Genomic DNA, 22,603 nt, shown 5'->3' with positions numbered 1-22,603 from the left:
TATGAGAAGAAACAAAAATGTATGCAAACTTTTTCAGCAATCCAGAAAAAAACATCTGGAAAAAAATTTCCATAAAAATTTGTTACATTTCATGAGCCATTTTTGAAAAATCTCCTAAGAAATCTAAAAAACCAAACATCTTAGAGCATACACTTTCTGATGAAAATGTAAATGAGCTTTCTCAGCAATACTAATTTTTCATGGCCAAATATGAAACTGCATTGAAACTAAACTGACACTGGACTGAAACTAAACAGAAACGGCACTGAAACTGAACCAAAATTGAACTGAAACTCAATTGAAACTAAACTGAAACTTGCACGAATCAGAACTGAAACTAAACGGAAACTTGACTGAAACTGAACTGAAATTAAATTGAAATTTAACTAAACCTGAAACGGAAACTGAACTAAAACAAGTCTAAAACTGAACTGAAACTGTGCTGAAACTTAACGTAAAACTGAACTGAAACTGGTCCGAAATTGAATTAAAACTGAACTGAAACTGAACTGAAACTGAACCAAAAATCAGCTGAAATTTAACGAAATTGATTTGAGACTGAACTGAAATTGGACTGCAACTCAAATTAAACTGAACTAGGATTGAACTGCAACTTAGCTAAAACTGAGCTGAAATTAAACTGGGAATTGAATTGAAATTAAACTGAACTAAACCAAAATTTAACTGACCCTGAACAAAAACTAAACTGAAACTGAACCGAAACTAAATTGAAACTGACCTGAAACTGCTTTGAAACCTTACTGAAACTATGCTATATCTTAACTGAACTTGAACCAAAATTAAACTGAAGCTGAACTAAAACCGGACTGAAACTGTGTTAAAACTTAACTGAAACTAAACTGAAACTGATCCGAAATTGAAATGAAACTTAACTAATACTACTAAAACTGAAATGTCACTTAATCGAACCTAAACTAAAACTCCTGAAACTCAAATAAAACTGTACTGAAACTGGGCTCAAACTCACTAGAAATTGAACTGAAACTGTACTGAAACTAAACTGAAACTGAAATTGGACTGAAGTTGAACTAAAACTGATCTGAAACTGAACTGAAACTGTGTTAAAGCTTATCTTAAAACTGAACTGAAACTAACTTGAAACTGAACTGAAAATGATCCGAAATTGAATTGCAACTGATCCGAAACTCAGCTGAAACTGAACGGAAATTGAACTGAAAGTGAATTGAATGTGAGTTGAAACTGGATTGACTCTCAAATTAATCTGAATTATAACTGCACTGAAGCTGAACTGAAATTGAACTGATTTTAAGCTAAAACTTAACATCAAACTGAACTGAAACTAAACTAAAACTGATCGAAAATTGAACTGAAACTCAACAAAAACTACTGAAATTGACCCAAGTAACAATTGGGGTTTTATTGCACTTTTATGATGGTATTTAAGACCAAAATTGGTCTTGAAGACCACCATAAGAGTACAATAAAACTCACATTGTTGCTTGGGGACCTATTTTAACTTAACAGTTCCTGAACTGAAACTCAAATAAAACAGAATTAAAACTGAACTGAAACTGAACCGAAACTATATTGAAATTGAACTGAAATTATCAGTGAGTTGAAACCTTACTGAAACTATGCTATAACTTAACTGAAACTGAACTAACAATGAAATTGTACTAATACCGAACAGAAACTGAACTTAATCTCAACAGAAAATAAACTAAAACTGAATTGAAACTGAACTGAACCTGAACGGAAATTGGGCTGAAGCTCAAATAAAACTGTACGGAAACTGTACCAAAACTGGGCTCAAACTCACTTGAAATTGAACTGAAACTAAACTGAAATTGGACTGAAGCTAAACCAAAACTGAACTGAAACCGAACTGAAACTTTGTTAAAGCTTAACTTAAAACTGAACTGAAACTAACCTGAAACTGAACTGCAAATGATCCGAAATTGAATTGAAACTGAACTGAAACTGAACCGAAACTCAGCTGAAACTGAACGGAAATTGAACTGAAAGTGAATTAAAACTGAGCTGAAACTGGACTGACTCTCAATTTTATCTGAACTGAAGCTCAACTGAAATTGAACTGATTTTAAGTTAAAACTTAACATCAAACTGAACTGAAACTAAACTAAAACTGATCGGAAATTAAACTGAAACTCCACTTAAACTACTGAAATTGACCCAAGTAACTCTTATGATGGCATTTAAGACCAAAATTGGTCTTGAAGACCACCATAAGAATACAATAAAACTCACATTGTTGCTTGGGGACCTATCTTAACTTAACCGTTCCTGAACTGAAACTGAACTGACACTAAACCGAAACTCAGCTGAAACTGAACCGAAACTCAATGGAAATTGAATCGAAACTGAACTGAAATTGGACTGAAACTCAAATAAAACAAAATTGAAACTGAACCGAAACTATATTGAAATTGAACTGAAACTATCAGTGAATTTAAACCTTACTGAAACTATGCTATAACTTAACTGCAACTGAACTAAAACTAAAATCAAACTGAACTAAAACTAAACAGAAACTGAACTAAAACCGAGCTGAAACTGAACGTAATCTCAACGGAAAATGAATTAAAACAGAATTGAAACTGAACTGAACCTAAACGGAAATTGGACTGAATCTCAAATGAAACTGTACCGATACTGGGCTCAAACTCACTTGAAATTGAACTGAAACTGTACTGAAACTAAAGTGAAACTGAACTAAAACTGAACTGAAATTGGACTGAAGCTGAACTAAAACTGATCTGAAACTGAACTGAAACCGAACTGAAACTGTGTTAAAGCTCAACTTAAAACTGAACTGAAACTAACCTGAAACTGAACTGAAAATGATCCGAAATTGAATTGAAACTGAACTGAAACTGAACCAAAACTAAGCTGAAACTGAACGGAAACTCAACGCAAATTGAACTGAAAGTGAAATGAAAGTGAGCTGAAACTGGACTGACTCTGAAATTAATCTGAACTATAACTGAACTGAAATTGAACTGATTTTAAGTTAAAACTTAACTTCAAACTGAACTGAAACTAAACTACAACTGATTCGAAAATGAACTGAAACTAAACTAAACTAACTAACGGGAATTGACCTATCTTATCTTAACCGTTCCTGAACTGAAACTGAATTGAAATTGGATTGAAACTGAACTGAAATTGAACTGAAACTATGTTATAACTTAACTGAAACTGAACTAAAACTTAAATGAAACTGAACTAAAACTTAAATGAAACTGAACTAAAACTGAACTTAATCTCAACGGAAAATAAACTAAAACTAAACTGGACTAGCTCAAATTAATCTGAACTAGAACGGAAGTGAAGCTGAACTGAAATTGAACTGATTTTAAGTTAAAATTTAGCTTTAAACTGAGCTGAAACTAAACTAAAACTGATCCGAAATTGAACTTAAACTACTGAAATTGACCTGTCTTAACTTGACGGTTCCTGAACTTAAACTGAACTAAAATTGAATTGAAACTGAACTGAAATTGAACCGAAGCTCCACGGAAACTAAACAGAAACTTAACTGAAACCCAACGGAAATTGAACTGAAACTGAATTGAAACCTTACTGAAACTATGCTATAACTTAATTGAAACTAAACTAAAACTAAACTGAAACTGAACTAAAACCGAACTGAAACTGAACTTAAACTCAACGGAAAATGAACTAAAACTGAACTAAAGCTGAACTGAAATTGAACTGCAACTTAGCTAAAACTGAGCTGAAACCAAAGAGATATTGAACTGAAACCGTATGTATGTATGTATGTATGGGGGTAGCCACCATCACCTCAAGGGTTTCCCATTGTATGCAAGTAGAATTACTGCAGAATCGAGTTTATCTACCTAGCAACTTTCATGTCAATGCTGTTCGTGAAGGACCAAAAGGGGTTGGGTGGATCTATAGGCAATGTCGCTTACATGATTCCACGGGAACATAAGACACTCCTTCTAGCATAGACTTTCGGTTTCTATATACATAACTTCGCCGTGCAAACTTATCTTGCGTGATGATTTGTGTGCGCGATGAACGGCGCGTCCAAATCCTCTCCGACCTTATGTGACTTGGGCTGGTTACCACATCCCTCATCCAGTCTTTGAATCATTCGATAACCTGATGCTCCTTCCCCTTTACGATAATGATGGCATATGGTAATGTAATAAATATGTGTTATATGAATATACATTATATGAAGATATATGGACAAAAATAGAACAATCTCACCAGAAGTCCTTCGAATGGAATAGAGTTGCATAATTTGAATTTACATGAGTGCTTCCATTATTAATATAATTTTTTCTTCTGGTATCCATGAGCATTATTTAAACTTTCTTTAAACGAGTTTTTACTGTACAGTAGGAGGTGCTTGCTTCATGAGCTAAAACGAAGCAAATAATTGAAATAACTTATGTTAAGCTTGCCTACTAACAAGGTCGTGTGGCTCAGCCGTCATCTAAACCCGCAGTTTTGAGATCAGGCAACCGGGAACCACCCATCATCGCTCCTCCTAGCTTGGCTGCTCAATAGAGCGTTACCGGATAAGACCACGTGGAGGCGCTATGTTCCTCACGCTTCCTCATTTGCCCCAAGAGAAATTGAACTGAAACTGGACATAAACTTTATAGAAACTGAAATGAAACTCAGCTGAAACTCACTAAAATCACAAAATTGAAACTTAAATGAATTAGAACTAAAACTAAACGGAAAAGGCACAAATGTTCCACATGATTGTGAGCAACGTGCTGCTCGACCCAAAGATGCTGAAACGGAAACTTTACTTAAACTGAATTGAAACCTTGCTGAGACTGTGCTAAAACTTACCTAAAATTGAACTCAAACACAGCTGAAATTGAACGTAAACTACAACTGAATGGCAACTGAATTTAAACTGGACTGAAACTAAATTGAACGGAAAATGAAGTGAATTTTTGGAATTATGGATGGTTAGCGTGGTCCTAAGTTTCCCACTCATCACAAACGAGCTTTTAGAAGCTACAATTTTAATCTGTTCAAAATAGTTATTGAACATTTCAGCCTAGTTTTTCTATATTTTTTTTAAATCAACCAATGTTTTCGGCACATTTTGATTGAAGCATAGATGAAACTTATACTTAGGTTAGAAAAACTCCGCGATAATTGTTTACCACTGCAGATATAGATGATTGTAGTGAAGATAGGACCAATATAGGCAGTAGGACTAATAATGGCGCCCTCACTCTACTTAATCGATCGGCGTGAAAATTCATAAATTTATGTGCAGGGGTTTTTGGGGCCGAAGAAAATTCTTGTGATGCTTCGAGACCCCTTTCTCTTTGGAAGCGGCGGCTGCTATACAAATGGAACACAAATTTCTGCATAACTCGAGAACAAATCAAGCAAATGGATTTATTTCTATGGTGGTTCGAGACTCCTACCCCCTTTGAGATTTTTCTTTAGAGTTTTTCACCACTGTAGAAACTGTGAAAGATTATTTCCAGAAATCATTTTTCCAGCATTTATGAGAAAAGATGAGACCTTTCTACCCATTTTACATAATTTTTAAACAATGTCCTTTTTGGAAAGCAAAGTTCAACGAGATATATTGCAATTTGTAATTATTCATAGGCAATCGAACACAAAATAAAGTGAATAAGTTACTTACCGTTGAAACACACCAGAAAAAAAGGTTTTACCATTAAATAAACTGAAAATTTTCACCTTTGTCACAGTATGTCTTACACACGTACACGAGCTAATACGTGAGAACCTTCGAAACAATCGCCTGCTGTGATGCGTCGCTCTGTGAACCCAACAAATTTGCACGCACAAAACCCAACCTCACATTTATTTATTCACCCACACAAATGCATCACCATGGCAATTGCAAAGAACGACAACTGCGACTTTGATTGACCATCAATCAAAGACCTGGGAACGAACAGACGAACGACCGAACGAACGGGCACGACGTTGATTCGTCAGGGTCAACGAGTGCTACGATTCTAGTTTTTGTCACACTCGGTCACCCTGGTTGGGCTTAACTTAACCTGTGCCTTGTGGAACGAAACTGATTAAAAATTCGAACCTCTGTCCGTCCGTCCGCACGCGTCCGCTGACGCTCTGATGACCACACGCTCAACCCCTCACGATTCTGCATCAGCTGGTCTGTCCCCTTTGCGAAGATGCGAACCTTTCGTGCGTAGGTACTTTCGGGTGTAAAAGAAAATTAAATGACACTGTCCTTTTTTTTGCGTTCCTGGGGTGGATTTACTTGGCAGATCCCGGTAGTACTAGTGCTTGTACACATGTCGATATATTTTCATTTCTCTGCTCTGCTCGGTCGTCCAGCCCCCGGCACCGGGACCAGAGCTGGTCGGGGGAGGTGTAATAAAAATGGAACCTTTTATATCCAAATGAAGAAGAGTTCGTCGACGACACACAGCAGCACACAAACACAGGCACGAACCGAGTGAAAAGGATTCTGCGGCGTGCCGGCCGACGACGAGAGCAAGACCATCTGCCCCCTCGGTGAAAAGGTCACGAGCCACCACCACCAACACCATTAGCAGCAGCAGAACCAACAACAGCAACAGCAGCAGATGAATGACACTGTCCAGAACATTATTAAGAGGACATTATACCTATTATTTACAGCATTCCGACGGCTCTGCCGGGTGACCAGCCAAACCAAGCCAGCAGCATCCTTTTGCTCTGTCCACTGCATATAGGTCCTTTGCTGTTTGTCGCTACCCGAAAAAGGCTCGCATTTCGGCATCCATATTTTACGAGTTACTTATGGGTCTTCGCTCTCGTGATTATTGTTCCCAGAGGGTTTTAAAATTTATACCCATACGCATCGTTTTCCGGGGCAGTTCGTAAATTACTTTCCGGTCACTTCGAGGCCGGCCGGCCTCGGTGCAGCCAGGGGTGCATTGTCTGTGGTATGGACAAATAAGCATCGGACCAAACCGAGGGACCGAGGGGGAAAAACAAGTCCAAATATTTTTATGCAAATCGATCACATTTGCAGCAGTAGCAGGGACAGAAGGGGACAATCAAACGGAGCAAATGTAATGAAAACACGCGTGACGAACCCGGTGACGACTGAAGGGCGACAAACGGTTGACCTTCTGTCGTTCTGCTGGTTTTGCAGTCGGAGCCTTTCGAGGCCTGCGTTAATGCGACACCGGGAAAGTCATTTGCATCGATCGATTCTTATCTGATTAATTAATTGTTTTGAATTGGAAGCAATTTTATGCTAAATGGTTGGTCATAAATTAGTGCATCGTTTGGGAAGGGAAGGGGGCTTGGATTTTTTTTGTAGAAAAGGAAAAAATAACGACAAAAAACGATGACCAGCAGAAGAGCGGCGAGAGAGTCGGCTGTTTTATGCAAAGTCATGCGTAAATTACAGTCCGACTGTCAAGTTCCGAAGGACAGAAATCTCGCTTCCCTGCCCGAAAATGAGTATGCACATTTTGCCCTGCAATCGGTGTTAGAGTGAAAAAGCCAGTTTTTTTTATTGTTATTGCCAATCTCGTTTTACCATTTTTGAGGAAAAGAATCTTTCTTTTTTTTTGTGTTCGAAAAATCAAGCTGGGAACTGCTGGATAGGAGAAGAAAACTGCATTTTGCTGCTCTCGTCATTGTTATTTCAAATGGTGTGTAATTTATTTATGCTTTTTCCATCCTAGCAAGCTATGGAAAAAGTCCGGATGGGGTGCTGGCTGCGTTCACCTTGATCGTCTCTTTCCTGCGCTCACTACGAACGGTCGCTGCAGAAAATGCAAATTTGATCAAAAAATATCGAGTATCTCAACAAACAAATGCAGAAACTAGATTCCTCTGCCGTTGCCCGGCAGGAACGGCCATCTGCCCAGTAGTGCAGTGCCATAGACGAATTTCCTTTTGTCTATGCAAATAGGCATGTGATTTTATGCTTGCACTTATTGCTTCCAACAACGTTCGCGTTTCGTACAGGTTTCTCTAGCGTAAAATGAGCATTTACCAAATGCAGAAGCTGCATTCTTTCGTCGTCGTTGTCGTTGCACCTTCGAAGCCAGGGGCACAAAAGGAGCGGAAACAAGGTGCACACTTGCAGATGCAGATCATTCCTGACCGTTCCTTTTTGCTTGCTCACTCTGTCCCTCCTCTCTAGCCTCTGATATAGAGACAGACAAAGCTGATTTTCCAATATGTCAGCATAATTTGTCTTCGTCTAACTGTGTGAGCAGGCTTTGACTGCTTTCTTTCTTTTTTTAATTTTTACTCGTGCCTTCGATACCGCAACTGTCAATCTGCTAACGTGACCCATTTAATCACAGTATTTTTTACTTCTTCTCCCGCCATATCATTACAGACATTAGCCGCCTATCGAAATCACCGTCCCCGCCTCCGTCGCATGGTAAGTGTAATCGATTGCTAAAAAATATAATAATACCAACCCAAATTGATATTCAACACGTTAGTTGGTGTTCGGAGGGAACCCTTTCGCTCGGCACGCCACGTGCCACAAATTAAGCTTCCCGATTTTTTTTTACTATTTGTTCCGGCCCGAAATGTTTTCCCCCTTTTTTTCCCGGACCGTTCGATCAATCCATCGATCGATTGGTGATGATAATCGGGTCTCATTACGGACCCGCTTTGACGCATCGATTGACGCGACGCGTATGTAAGTTTCCGAAGAAACCGTTCTTATAAACAAGGTGCGCGCGCCTGCTTCGATGGGTGCTTGAATGCATTCATAGTGCGTCGGACGACGCTGGAATGTGGTAATGATCGGATCAGTTTCTGGTCAACTTTTTTTTCACAAAACCAAATCTTTTTTAGTTTGGGCGTTTCATAATTAAAAGTGATTAGTTATTTTGTAATAAGACCGTATAAACTAGACAGCGGATTTGCATAAAGCTTAACCGTCCTACTGAAGCAATGAGAAAGAAAAAGTTCACACTGTTTGTCATAAGACGTACAAAGCTTCAACCAATTAATAGTAATACCTTTTTATTTAATACCATTTATTACATAATAACGGCATTAAAAACAGAGATGACCGACGCAAATTATGCTATTATGTCGCACAAATGGACAAATCAAAAATATATAGGTGTTTTTCTACATCTGAAGGATGACTTCAGACTTTCAAGCGTTGATGAGTGTGTCACACACATCGCGCCTTTTAGCGTTTCTCTTCCTGTTGTTCAGCTCATAAACAGGAAACTTTCCCACAGTTTCACGGAGACAATTATATTAAACAAAAAAGGTGTTTACAAGGATGGACCGTAGGTAATGGTTTCTAAATTGCCGGACAATTTACTTCAATTAGATCGCACCATCTGCAATTGCGATTATGCGCGCGATCTCAGCCTGCTCTGCGTCGCGCCGCCGCGCCAGCCAGCGCCGCGCCGTTAATGTGGTGGGCATTTAAGCAGCGAAAATAGCCGCCTGCCTGCCTGCCTGCCTATGGCAGGAAACAGTTAACCTGTTAAAAAACGATTTTTTCTTGTTTTTATTTTTCATTTTCTTCCATCTTATCAGAACTCATCGCGCATTCCGGGTGCGGAAATGCGCACACATATCATTGTCCGCCCATCATAAAGTGAATCTGATTTGACATTGTTGTTTGGCTCATTGCGCTTCTTCGGCCCAGGCGTGACTTTTATTGCTTTTATGTTTCTAATGACTAGTAAAAACTAAAACGTATTAATGCTGCCTATTTTGTGGTTTTATTGTGGGGAATCTTCGCTCTGCCACCACCACCTCGAAGGGTTGCATCACTACTCGCCTGCTCCTGCTGCAGTGTAGCGAACGCAGGCAGTTGGATGAACGAAAAAAAAAAGAACGGAGGAAAAATCGTTTAAAGTGAAGCGAGAAAAATTAATCTAGTTGAGAGCTCGTTGCCTATTGTCAATTGGCGATGGTGTTTTGTTTTATTTTGAACTCTCTGATGTGGAGGTTCCGGTTGCTGTTATCCTAGTTATCGAGTATATAAAATTTGGCTTAAATTCTACTCTTAATAAGTTATAACCATGCCATCATGCTTCTCTTTTGTAAGGAATCAGTCCTTGTTTTGTAAATTCAAATGCATATTTAAATGCTTGGTTACGTTCTAAGAACATTCCGTTATAAAAATTACACAAGTTGAGGTCATAAGGATTCCGACATCACCATGAAAAACCATGATCTAGCATTATCTGCCACAGCTCATTTCGTCGAATGAATCGTACGCCGCCTTAAAGTCCACAAACAGATGATGAGTTTGCAAGTTGCGCTTCCGGAACTTGTGACAGTGACTGTCACATGGTACCAGCTTGGTACTTGCCGACGAAGAACTCCGCTAACGGTCTCATACTACAAAACAGGATACGGAAGACCTCCTTATAAGTAAAATTGACTGGTAGAACTCTCCATTCAACAGCGTCTAGAAATGCTCCTTCCTCTTGTCTGCTTCCTCGGCTCTAGTCTATTATACCTTGCACTGTTCTAACGTCTAGCCGCAGTGAACATGCGATTCCTGGCCCGATTCTTCTCATCTGTCACTCTCTGGCATTCGGCATTAAGCCAGCTGTTACGCTGACAACCGAAAAGTTACATCAATGACAACCGAAAAGTGTCGACCGTCAACCAAAACGAGGTCGATCTGAGAGCTAGAGTCTCCATTTGGCTGCCTACAGGTGTGTTTCAGAATATTCAGACGTAGCTTTGGCCGTGAGGAAATTTTTGGTCCTCAGAACGTTATCGTTGGTCGACAGATGAAGGCTATGTCTTCCAAAAACAGGTCGGAAGGAGAATTTCTTCCTCCCGATCTCGACATGATGATGATTTTCACGTTGTGTTTTGGGCACTCTCCATAGGTCCTCTCGAGACTGTCGCAGAACTCGTTCTTAGCATCATCCGATTTATCATTTGTCGGTGCGTAAACGTTGATCAGATAGTTGAAGAATCCACAACATACTATGTTCCTTTTGTATTCCCAGCTCTACGAAACTGCCGTCCTTTCTCCGGAATTTGGCTACCCCAATATCTCCTTACCGGGGTCGCGATACCTACAGCCCGTTGATCGGTCTGCTATCTTAGGTATAGCTTGCAAGTACAATACAGACACTGTTTGAACCGCCCCTTACTCGGGGAACAGGCGCACAAGTTCGCACCTCCTAGTTTAGCTGTGCCAGTATGTACATGAAGCATTTCCAGGTATAGTAATCGATCGTCATCGTTTGACTTAGAACTGCAAAGAGATCTGCTATCTGGTAGGTTAGGGCTTGAGAAAGAGTTATATTTGACGCTCCTGCCGGGTAATTCTCCCCATTTCATAGCCTTAGTTAGGTTAGTAAGGTTACAGGACCAAATTCAATCAACATCTCTTGTGTATGACTACTCAAACAGCAGTTCAGCCTTCTACCAAGATAGACAAAATACAAAAAAACCGCTTTAAACTCTGGTCGCCACAGCTTCTTAAGGTGCGCTTAAAAACTCTGAAAATTGACGATTTTTGAAAATCCAGCTTACTTATTGCTTGGTGTAGGTTACAAATATAAATATTTATTTGATAATTTTTTTATCAAGCATATATTTATATCCGAATAATACTTGATTATTTTATGAGTCTATAACATTTCTTATTTAATAAAAATAATCTAGAATTTAATTGGCACTAGAAATAGTTTTGGCCGAAAATTACAATTTTCCGGCTATAGTGCGTTGTAATCCGTCCTCGGTAAAGAAATCATCAAAACGGCCTACTAAACTAGACTAATTGCTTTGCCAAAGAAAAAGTCATCAAGCTCCTTACTAAATTTATTCCAACCTTCAAACACTTCAAAAACGTACATGTACATAAGTTTGATTTTTCAATCAAACTCCCTTCTTTGCTGTGCCAATTGTTGTCTCGATTAGGTGTCGTAATCTGAACCAATATTTGACTCGTGTCTGTTAGCCCAGGAATGACTTCATCAAAAGGTGCTCACGTTTCATTATCTTCCTAATGCGCACGCGTACACTTCAGATGATCGGCTGTACTATCTATCATTTTCTTTTGTATAAAATTTAGAAAAAAAGGTAGAAAAACAAACCCTTTAATATCAAACACCTTTTCTACTCTTCAGTTTATTTATTTAAACCTCGAAAGTCTTGTCTCGAAAGGAACGGGGTCCGTGTTGAGACCGCACAAGCAACCAACAAGCACACTCGCTAGGGGAGAACAGGACCTTGACTCTTCTCAGTTTGGTACCCATTTTTTTCTTCCCTTTCCAAGTCGTCTACTACGCAACATCTTTAGCAAATGAAGCGTGTAAATTCGCGGCCGGAATCCGTTTATGAGTTCAAGACCCATTCAAGCTTTCCCCCGTTGTTCCTTTCTTCATCCTTTTCCATTCCCATTCCAACCTTTCCAAACTTAATAGTTTTTTATGGGTGTCCTCTTTTCTTCTTCGACAATAACTTCAACCCGAACTCACCCGAAAGGATAGGTTAATCCTTTCGGTCTAAATGATTGTCACATCTAGCGTGAGGGTCCTTCCTTTCGGAACGGAACGCTTCGGTAAAGCTCTGCCACGTGTCGAACAATCGAACGGTGAAGATTGGTTTCACCTGCGCTGCCGCTCTGCCGTTAATCTTGAACGCGTGTTTGTCGCCGCCGCCGTGTCTTAAGCAGCTGCGCCGCTTCGAGGACCTCAAATTTACATTTTTGATTAGGCCCATGATCGGGAAGCCTCTGTCTGATCATCATCAAAGCAGGCTGGTTTGGTTTGTTGGATTCAAATTTTCTACACGTACAACCAACGGGTTCATGCTCGAATGGAGGCGGCTGGGCGAGAACCAGATGGCGGCGAAATTCGCCAGGAGAAACCGAAAGATTACCATGTTCATTTCTGATTCAGTGAATGATCCGGAATGGAAAACCCATATGGTGGTCAATTTTAAATAAAAATTAATGGGATTCTGTCGAGTTCAACCCCTGGCATGGCTGCTGCTGCTGCTGCTGCTCGCTCGATTGCAATCGCCATTTGATATTCTGAAAACAGAACAGTGAACCCTTGTTCGACTGAGAGTTTCCCGATTCCTGCATCTTATCACCAGCACCGGCGAATGCGAGGGTGGAGACCCTAGCAGCGGTTAGCATCTGGTTAGCTGGCCAACTTCGATTTGCTCCGTACCGTTCGTTCGTTCGCTCGTTCGTTCGATTCTTTTTCTCTGTTTGCATATCGTTTTCGGTCAACGTGAAAATCCTTTTTACGAGCTGCCATTTCCATGCATGCACGAAGGACGAGTCTGGTTCGAATTTAAATCCACCTCTCCGACCGACCGACCGACCGTCAGAGATCAACTGACCAATATTCACATAACACAATTTAACGCTTGGCTGAGTTCTTTTATGGAGTCAGAAGTTTATCTTCGCTTCGCTCGACAGTTGAATGTTTGGGGGATAACGAAGCGTGGCCGACTCCGACTCCGAACCCGAGACGGACACAGCTTGAACGAACTTACACCAGCAGTGAGGAATATTCAAAATTTATATGCAAAAGACCGGCAAAGTTCGGTGTGCAAAATCACTGCTCGAACCAGCGATGAATATCAATCAGCTGCTGCTTGGCCAGCAGTTTCACGCTGATCTGGCAGCTTTGGGGCAATAAAAATTCATATCTCGAACATCAAATATTCATCATCACTACGGTTTGCATAACCACCGCTGACCACGGTTTGATAAGGAGCTCTGCGCCCTGGCGCAAGGTTTAAAACCCACTGGACGATGACGGGGAAAGGCGTCGCGTCGCGTCGGTCGGTGGGTCAGTGAGAGGCATGGCCTGCTTGCGATAAGCCTGGATGTGCAATCGAGTGAAATATTGGATGAATGTTCATACAACGGCGATGACGATGACGACGACGCCGAGGATGGCAATGATGCAGTGGTCAATATGGTTACTTGGATGATAAAAAACGAAACATTCAAGAGGCTGAGGCTGTCAACGTTCACGTTCAGCGGAGGAAAAAGGTCGCCCCAACAGGAAAGAAGGAAAATCGTGAAGCAAAAATCATCCGCTCGCAAAAGGGAAGAGTCGGCCGTTAGATTTGTGTGTTTGATTTGAAATTAGCTATATTTTGAATTGGAAATTCATTTAAAAAAAACGACAAGGGAAAATAACTAACGGTAGCACAAAAGATGATGTATGGTGATAGAGATAAAAGCAGCGAGAGCAGCATGCAACAAATATGGTAACCCTTGTTTTTGCTCCCTCGTTGGCTCGTTTTTCCAGCCGGTTCATGCATATTGAACCGTTACAACAGCATATTGCCACATGATATGCGTGCGTGCGTGCATGCGTATGCGGATTGGCTGCAAACCCAATCGGCTGCAACAGCAGTCGAGAGCAGGAAAAAATCAATCATCTCGGTATAACAAATTTCGTGTAATTTGCTAGTCGCATAAATACGCGCAACCCCGCAAAAAATAAGAGCCATCTGCATTGAACCCCTTCGCTAAACCCGTTCCTTTTTCGCTCCCTCCATTAACGTCCGGGACCAATTGGAAATTCGAAAAGGCTGGCTGGCCGGGGCACACAATGGCGAAAATTGCGACTATCACTGCTGTGCATCGATAAATGTCATAAAGATGCATTTTAAAGCGCGTCATGACCTCTATTAGCATGATGCATGGTTTGCGCAACGTGTTGCACCCACCAACCCCTATTACGACGACTGAGCCGTGTGCTGCTGGGAGAAAGTGGCCATCGAAACTGCCATGATACGGGCCATATCAATCATCACGCGTTTATGCGCGCCTTTCGACTCGGACAGAAACGTCCTTTCGCCTACTTGGTGATACAAATTGATACAGTAGACTGTTGACTCGGCGGGCGCATAACCCCGTTAATCCGTTGTGTGATCAATTACGAAATCAGTCGGAAAACTGTACGGCGCGGCCGCGCCATAACACGGTCGGCGGGTTCGGTATGTGAGCTCATAATTCATCAACACGCTTTTTAATGTCAAACCCTTTCCCCCGGACCGGGGTCACCCGGTATCGCACCGAATTGAAAACGAGCATTTTGAAACTGTTAATTTCAATTTTCACCCGAGACCAGCAGCAGCAGCAGCCAGCCAGCCATGTTTTAAACATTTATGAAGTTCGTTAAAAATAGTGTACAGCTTTTCGTCGACGTCGTCGTCGTCGTCATGGCGCCCATTCACAAAATCTACGACCCAAAGCCTACTGTGCGCGACCAACACGAGTCTGTCGAGTCGAGTCGAGTCTCGCTCGACGCTTGGCTACAATAATTGACAACACAATGGCGCTGATTGGGTTGATGCGATTGTAGGTTTGATTCCGAGCAGTAGTGCCTGTTCCGAATTCTAGTGCCTGTCTGTGTCCTATTGCTCTTCTGTTTCGATGTTGTGTTCTGTTGTGACACGCGGTTGGCGTTATAGTACAGTAGTTTTGGTAGATAATTTATCCTCCTCTCGTGGCCGTCGTCGTCGTCGTCGTAAATCAAACGTTTAGTATAAACTAAAACGAGTCCGTTCGGTGGCTGGTGATGAGGCAACAACAGGCTTCAAACGGGTGGAAGATAAATTGTGCGGTGATTATCACGAGGTTCGCACTAGAACTGGACGATGGGCAATAATTTAGTGTGTTTGGTTAGCACTTGCCGAGCAAAGCTGCTATCTTGGCAATACGTTTTCTCATCGTTGAGAACCCAAATAGGACTAGAAAATTTAACCAAACGTTCGCCGAATATTGCTGGATGATTTTTCAACTTTCTACAAGGTTGTTCTGAGAGTATAGTTTAGGTTCTGCTCTTCATTGGATACTGCTGTGTGCAGCCTTGAAAATCCCCTTCTTGCCTGGAAAAAAGGTTAGGTGACAAAAGTCAACTTACTCAGCGCTAAAGAGCTTGCTCTATGCATTTCTGTTAATATCTTGCCAATGCAATGAAGAAAAAGTTAATAAATTGTGTATAACTTCTGATTGGTCCGTTCCCAGAAAACTTACATTGTTTTAGATTGCTTCACTTCTTTGACAGTTATAGCAACAAGTAGATTTTTTTCTACTAGAAAAAATCAGTAGGCTTAGCGTGCGCGCGACCTACATGATGCGCACGCATGAAAGGAAAACGGTCAAAATTGGGACAGTGAAATATAGAAACCTTTCAGTTTCAATTCTGCTATTTAGTTATTATTCGAATACGAGCTCTACCGTTAAGTCGTCGGCGCGTCTGTCCGGTTCTCTGTTGAATATACCTTCGCTAGTCGCTCGTCTTATATCCTACAAACTGCCGCTGAAAATTGATCATAAACATTCTAAAACCGATCTAAACGATGCCCGTCGATCGGCCTTCTTTTGCATCCAAGCTGCCTAACCAGAGAGCACCACCAGCAGAAATAAAAGCGTTCTGCTGAGCAAAAATTTTGAGGGAATTAGAAAACTACGGTTCTTCAACTACGGTTTTGCAATTTAAAGGAGGTCCTGTTTGTGACCTTTATTGTCGACCATTCTTTGACATTAAATCCAGTAGAATGACCTTTATTGCTCGACCATTCAAGTATTGTATTTCGTTCAGCAGAATCGCACGCCGTCTGCAAACATATGACCAAAGGAAGGGTCACGAACAGTGTCAGTTTAAAAAGATTTTCGGGAGTATTCTGCACCTGTTGACATTTTCGTACAATTAGATATTAAGGGGATAACATATTTGAAAAAAACAATTTTTTATTGGAACTTTATAGCATGTTCATGTGTAGAGCAATGTTGTAGACCTTTGAATTTCATTTAACTTTGCCGAAGATACCAAGTATCTGCTTCATATGGATTGCGAGGTATAATTGACTTTCTGTCGTGTCTCCCTTCAAATCAGTTCATTAAACTTTTTGTACACAAAACCTCATCTAACAGGTTTGACATGTGCTACAAACTTTTTGATACTATCAAAATACGTAACTTTCTAGAAGGTGTAAATATCGTATGTTGCTTTATTTGCTTTAAAAATTGATTTAAAGCACAAATTTTACCGTTTTTACAAGTAATTTTTCCCCTAAATAGGCACCTACTGGCAGCTATAAGTGTGCCAAAAATCACGGCCGGGTCTGCTCGAACATTTTGGTTATTTGCTGGCTTTAATAAGTTATCGACGTTTTATTATTCCTATATGTTCATAATAATTTCACAGGACCTCGTCCACGTCTGTCGTCACTATCTGTTGCAGAATTACTTTCGATCTGGAACTTGTACCGCTTTGATTTTTTTTACTGTTAGTCTTCTTAAAGTTGAAATCAACGGATCCGACGTCGCTAACAATCTTCTGAAAACCTCTTCATTTGTCGATATTCTGTTTAGAAATCAGATTACTTAAATAATTACATACAATTCTTGAATCATTACTGTTAACATACCTTGCACATTTACGTGTACGCTTTTCTCTTAAAAGTTTTATGTCTTTGTTACGACACGCTTGCGGTTCTTCCGAAACATGACCTAACATATATAACCAACCGTATAACCGTTGAACATATTGCATGGTCGTATCATAGCAATAAATTCTTAAACTGGCGCACATCGACAACATTCCACTGTATTTAATGTAAACAGACGCGATGACAGTCGTGTTTCCGGCACTTGCTGTACACTGAATGCAATAGGATATCCAAGTGAACTGAGGGCTCGGTGCCATTATATTTTCAAATACATCCGGTAAACTCATATGCAAATTCATAATTGAAATAACTAAAACGATTAAAGCAAAACTCAAAATGCCCGAGCAGACCCGGCTATGATTTTTGGCACACTTATACTATATTCTATGGCGGTTTAAGCAATGCTAACTTTAGCTGCCAGTTTAATTACTTGTAAAAACGGTAAAATTTTTGCTTCAAATCAATTTTTAATGCAAATAAAGAAACATACGATATTTACACCTTCTAGAAAGTAACGTATTTCAATAGTATCAGAAAGTTTGTAGAACATGTCAAACCTGTTAGACGAGGTTTTGTGTACCAAAAGTTTAATAAACTGATTTTAAGGGGGTCACGACAGAAAGTCAATTATATTTCGCAAACCATATGAAGCAGATACTTAGTATCTTCGGCAAAGTTTAATTAAATTCAAAGATCTACAACTTACTACCCACTACCCCAGGAATACCCACAACTCATTAAATGGTGGAGTTAATTAGAGGGTTAATTGACTTGATCTATTATCGCACAATCAACTTCAATGTTAACATTCGGTATGTAATGTTCTGACTTTCTAAGTTTTCGACTGCATTGATCACGAAACATTAAAAACTTTAAAGATAAATTATGAATTATGAACAAAACGGATCCTAAAACACCTCCTTGCGGTACACCAAGCGCAATATGGTCTTAACTCAAAATCAAAAGCGACTATTCTAAGTGCTATCACTCGACTAGTCTTTAAATCTTAGTGATGTTATCTCCCTACTAGCACAGTTGTTACAAAACTGTTGAGCTAAACGAAATGTAACTAATTTCAGTCGTAATCCGGTTGCTTCAACTAAATGGACCTAAGCACTATGGGCCAGAAATTAAAATTTCGGGACAAATATATTTATCCGCAACTTCTGCAACTTGTTAAATGAAATATTTAAGTGTTACTTTAACAACAACATAAATAATGACTTTTTGAGTACATTATTTTTCACCTTTTTGGTTTCAAAATATTAAAGATAAACCAATTTCAAGTATTTTTTCTGAAGATATCAAACTTCTATCTTTTACCCATTTTTAGCAATAGACCTTCGTTTATAAACGACCCCTCAAATCACATTTCTTCTTGTGACATGTTTATTTCAACAGACAACTCAATGTGATGTTCTAGACAATATTTTGCCCATAAAAGAGGAATATTTTTGCTGAAGACTGTTTTGCTTTTGCTGTATTAATTTTAATAAGATACAACTGATTTTAGGTTAAAAACCATCTGATGAAAAATGTGTATTTTTTCAAGGGTGGTGTCTTCGGAGAAGTAAAATAATAAAATATAGCGCATCTTTCTGCACTATTAGGGTGACCATAAATTCACCTATTAGGGTGATACAAACTTTTGTTATGTTAAATAATTTTTAAAAAAAGTTTTTTCCTCAAAAAGTTGCAGAATATACTAAAATAAGCAACTTTGCTGAATAAAGTAACTATCTATCTCTTACCGGTTGTGAAATATAATGATGTGTTAAAAAAGAGCATTTAAAAATCAATTACACTCAATAACTTTACACACGATTATTTTATTGCTATTGCTATTGAGCTGTCTATTGAAATAAACATGTTGCAAGAAGAAGTGTGATTTGAGGGGTCGATTATAAACAAAGGTCTATTGCTGAAAATGGGTAAAAGGTAGAAGATTGATATTTTCAGAAAAAATACTTGAAATTGGATTATCTTTAATATTTCGGAACTAAAAAGATGAAAAAAAGTTTACTCAAAAAGTTATTACTTAAATTGTTGCTTAAGTAACGCTTAAATATTGGACGATCCCTTCAAAATATGCATCAATTTTTCATTCAAAGAGTTGTCGAAGACCACATTGAGCTGAGACATGCCGTTTAACCGCAAATATTTTGTCCCGAAATTTTAATTTCTGGCCCATAGTGCTAAGCTATTCAAGAATAAGGATGAGGATCCAAGGAACTGCGAGGGCTTAGAAGAGATTAGAAGAAAAATAGAAGAACTGTTAGACGCATGTCTCACGAATAGTCCTGTTTTACAAGGCCAATTTTCTCTGAGGTGAGTTAATCATTTGAGACGTCATTCAAAACGAAAGTTTGTATCCAGCACGAGTGATAATGGCGGCTATTGAGCACAAATGGGCACAATCTTTTGACATTCTTTGCAGGAGCGTCGAGTCGAGTTCAGCCTGACGGAGTTACTATGGAAACATCCATGATTGTTTGTTGTTCGAGTGTAAAAAGGAAAAACTTTGTTCAATTTTGCAGATCAGCTGAAGTGGAACATAACTGAACGGATTTAAACTTTTGTAGTGATTTGCGGCCATAATTTCCTGAAAGCACCAGTTGAGAATACTTTTTACGATCGTGCGAATTAAACATTCGCAAACATTAACTACATATTGGTCGAGCCGTTGCCACTTGCCAAGTTTGCTCTCGAACAGCGTCTCGACTTTAAAAGAAATTTTCCGTTGCATATTTGGACATTCTCCCGGAAGTTTGCGAAAACTGCGAAGCCACAATCCACAAAACTTCTTATACATTCAATTATGTTCCTCTTCGGCTGATCTGCAAAATTAAACAAAGTTTTTCCTTTTTACACTCGAACAACAAACAATCATGGACGTTTCCATAGTGACTTCGTCAGGGCGAACTCGACGCTCCTGCAAAGAATGTCAAAAGATCGTGCCCACTTGTGCTCAATAGCCGCCATTATCGCTCGTGGAAGGCTGGATTAAAAAGAACTGAATTTAAAAAAAATCTTCTACTCAAAAGCACGGTAGACGGTTTTTAAAGCCGATGAAGTTGAGCATTTTCGTAGGAAAATTCTTGAAGACACTTGGAAGTTCGTCGCTTTTTTCTAAGCATTCAAATTTCTCGCTCATCTAGTTCCAGCGTAAAATATCTCGTGTGCCTTACGGTTCTGTGCATCCTGAAAGTTTTCTACGGTAATATTGACTAAGGGACTAAGTGTTTTTTCCTCTAACCTTTCAAAAATTGAAATTTGAAAATTTTACTATTCAAATTATCGGTCAAGATTGAATATCAATCAGCGCTGCAGTTTTATAACTACACTGACTGAGTAGAAAATTAAATAACCGGACTCGAACCCTACACTTGCAAGGTAAAATGTACATCGCCAACTACCTTTAAAAGCTTGGAAAATTAATCTCTGCATTCGGCATTGTGCTGCTGGTTCCCTCTGAATGTTTTCTTACAGTTCTTCTCAGTGACTTCTTCGGCGAAAATCTTGAGGAATTTAACCAGATATTTCTCTACTACGTTCAGTAATAAAAATAATTGTTCTGCAATTAACCTACATAGGACGACAATTCTTGCTAACAACCGTCTGCATCATCAACAAGTGCAAAACATCCGGTTAACCGAGGACAAAAAAAAATGTCATCACAATAAACCAAGTCACTTGTCCGATAAACTTCAACCCTTCGCTCCGGTTTCCCAATTGAACCCACTTTAAATATTCACCTGTGCAGCTGCGGTTGTTGTTTTTTTTTCACTCACCGTACCAACAGGGGCACCCCCTTCTTATGTGTGTCAATTTATTGTCCAATTCGAAACGATAAACATCATTATCGTTCGCTGATCTGGGTTCGGAGATAGCTTAATCGTCACCTAAGAGTTAATTTACTACATGTCACACCTTTTTTCTTCACTCACCGCGCTGCTGCTGTGCCCGTTATTGTCCCTGCACTCGAACACAAACCGCAAGGTAATGGTAATGTCGTTGTCGGGCTTTTTTTTCTGCCTCTGCCCTCTTCATTATAATATCGTTCATTCACCATAAACCTGCAAACTGACATCATCGGAACAGCAGCAAAAAAAAAAGGTTTTCCGCACCGAACCCGATTTGATTAAATATGCATTTATTCCGGTGTGCCGGTGAAAGGGGTTCGACTGTCAAGCAAGCGGGTCGGTCGGTATTTGAATATGCTTCAGCCAGCATCAGCATCACCCTTTTCCGGGATCGATCGAAGCAACCCTGTTTAAATATTTAAATCAACCCCTTGCGCCTTTCGGGCGTGTGTGTGTATGAGAATTTGCAGTGTGTTGCATCAGTCGGAGTTGAGATGGGCTATGGTAACTAGTCACAGACTACTTGATGACGACGGTGCGGCGGCGGTGGAAAGTAGCAGGTTCATTTATTAGTGTAATCTTCGGTCGTTCTTTTCTCGCTGCCTGCCTTGCCCTGGTGGATTCGGAAAGCAAAACGAAATGCATCGACGACGGACGGCACACCAAATTTGTATCCCGTCAAGAGCCAGCCTACTATGGTTGGATGGATGGATGGATGGATGGTCGAAGGGATAAGATAATTAGATGCATTCGGCACGACGATGGGAGGAAAAGTGAAAGGGGAAACACAATCAAACACCGCGCATAAATTAAGGGAGTTGGTTTTTTTTACGATTCTCATCCAAGACGCGGGCCAATTTGAATTTGATGTGGTTTGGCGTTTCTTCTTTGCTGTTCGCTGCGCCGTACATGGTTTCCATCATCATCAACATCATCGGAAGTACCACAGTGCCAGACTAGTGCCTGGGCCTGGGCGAACAGCGAGCAGCCAATCACGAGCGTCGCCCGGACTACCCGCGCCGCGCGCGAGAGAGATAGAGAAAGAGAGTGTGTGTGCTGCTGGCTGCTGCTCGATGCGTATGCAACGAGATTTCGTGTTTTCCATGTTAAAAATTTAAAGCGTGGCGTGGCCTCGGCAGAAATGCGATATGAAACTGCGCGGTGGCGGGGTTTTGTCCCGCTGGATGCTGATGCTGCTGCTGCTGCTGCTGCTGCTGCTGCTTGCTGAGTGAGCGCCTACCATTTTGATTCGGTGGCGCTCTCCGGCCGCGTCGCTGGCCACTAGCCAGCCCCGGGCGGGTTGCTGCGATGCACAGTTTGTAATTTAATAGCAATAAAAC

Source organism: Sabethes cyaneus, chromosome 3 (assembly GCF_943734655.1).
Source record: "Sabethes cyaneus chromosome 3, idSabCyanKW18_F2, whole genome shotgun sequence".
Lineage (NCBI taxonomy): Eukaryota > Metazoa > Arthropoda > Insecta > Diptera > Culicidae > Sabethes > Sabethes cyaneus.
The sequence above is the reverse complement of the archived record's forward strand: the minus strand, read 5'-3'. Positions refer to the sequence as shown.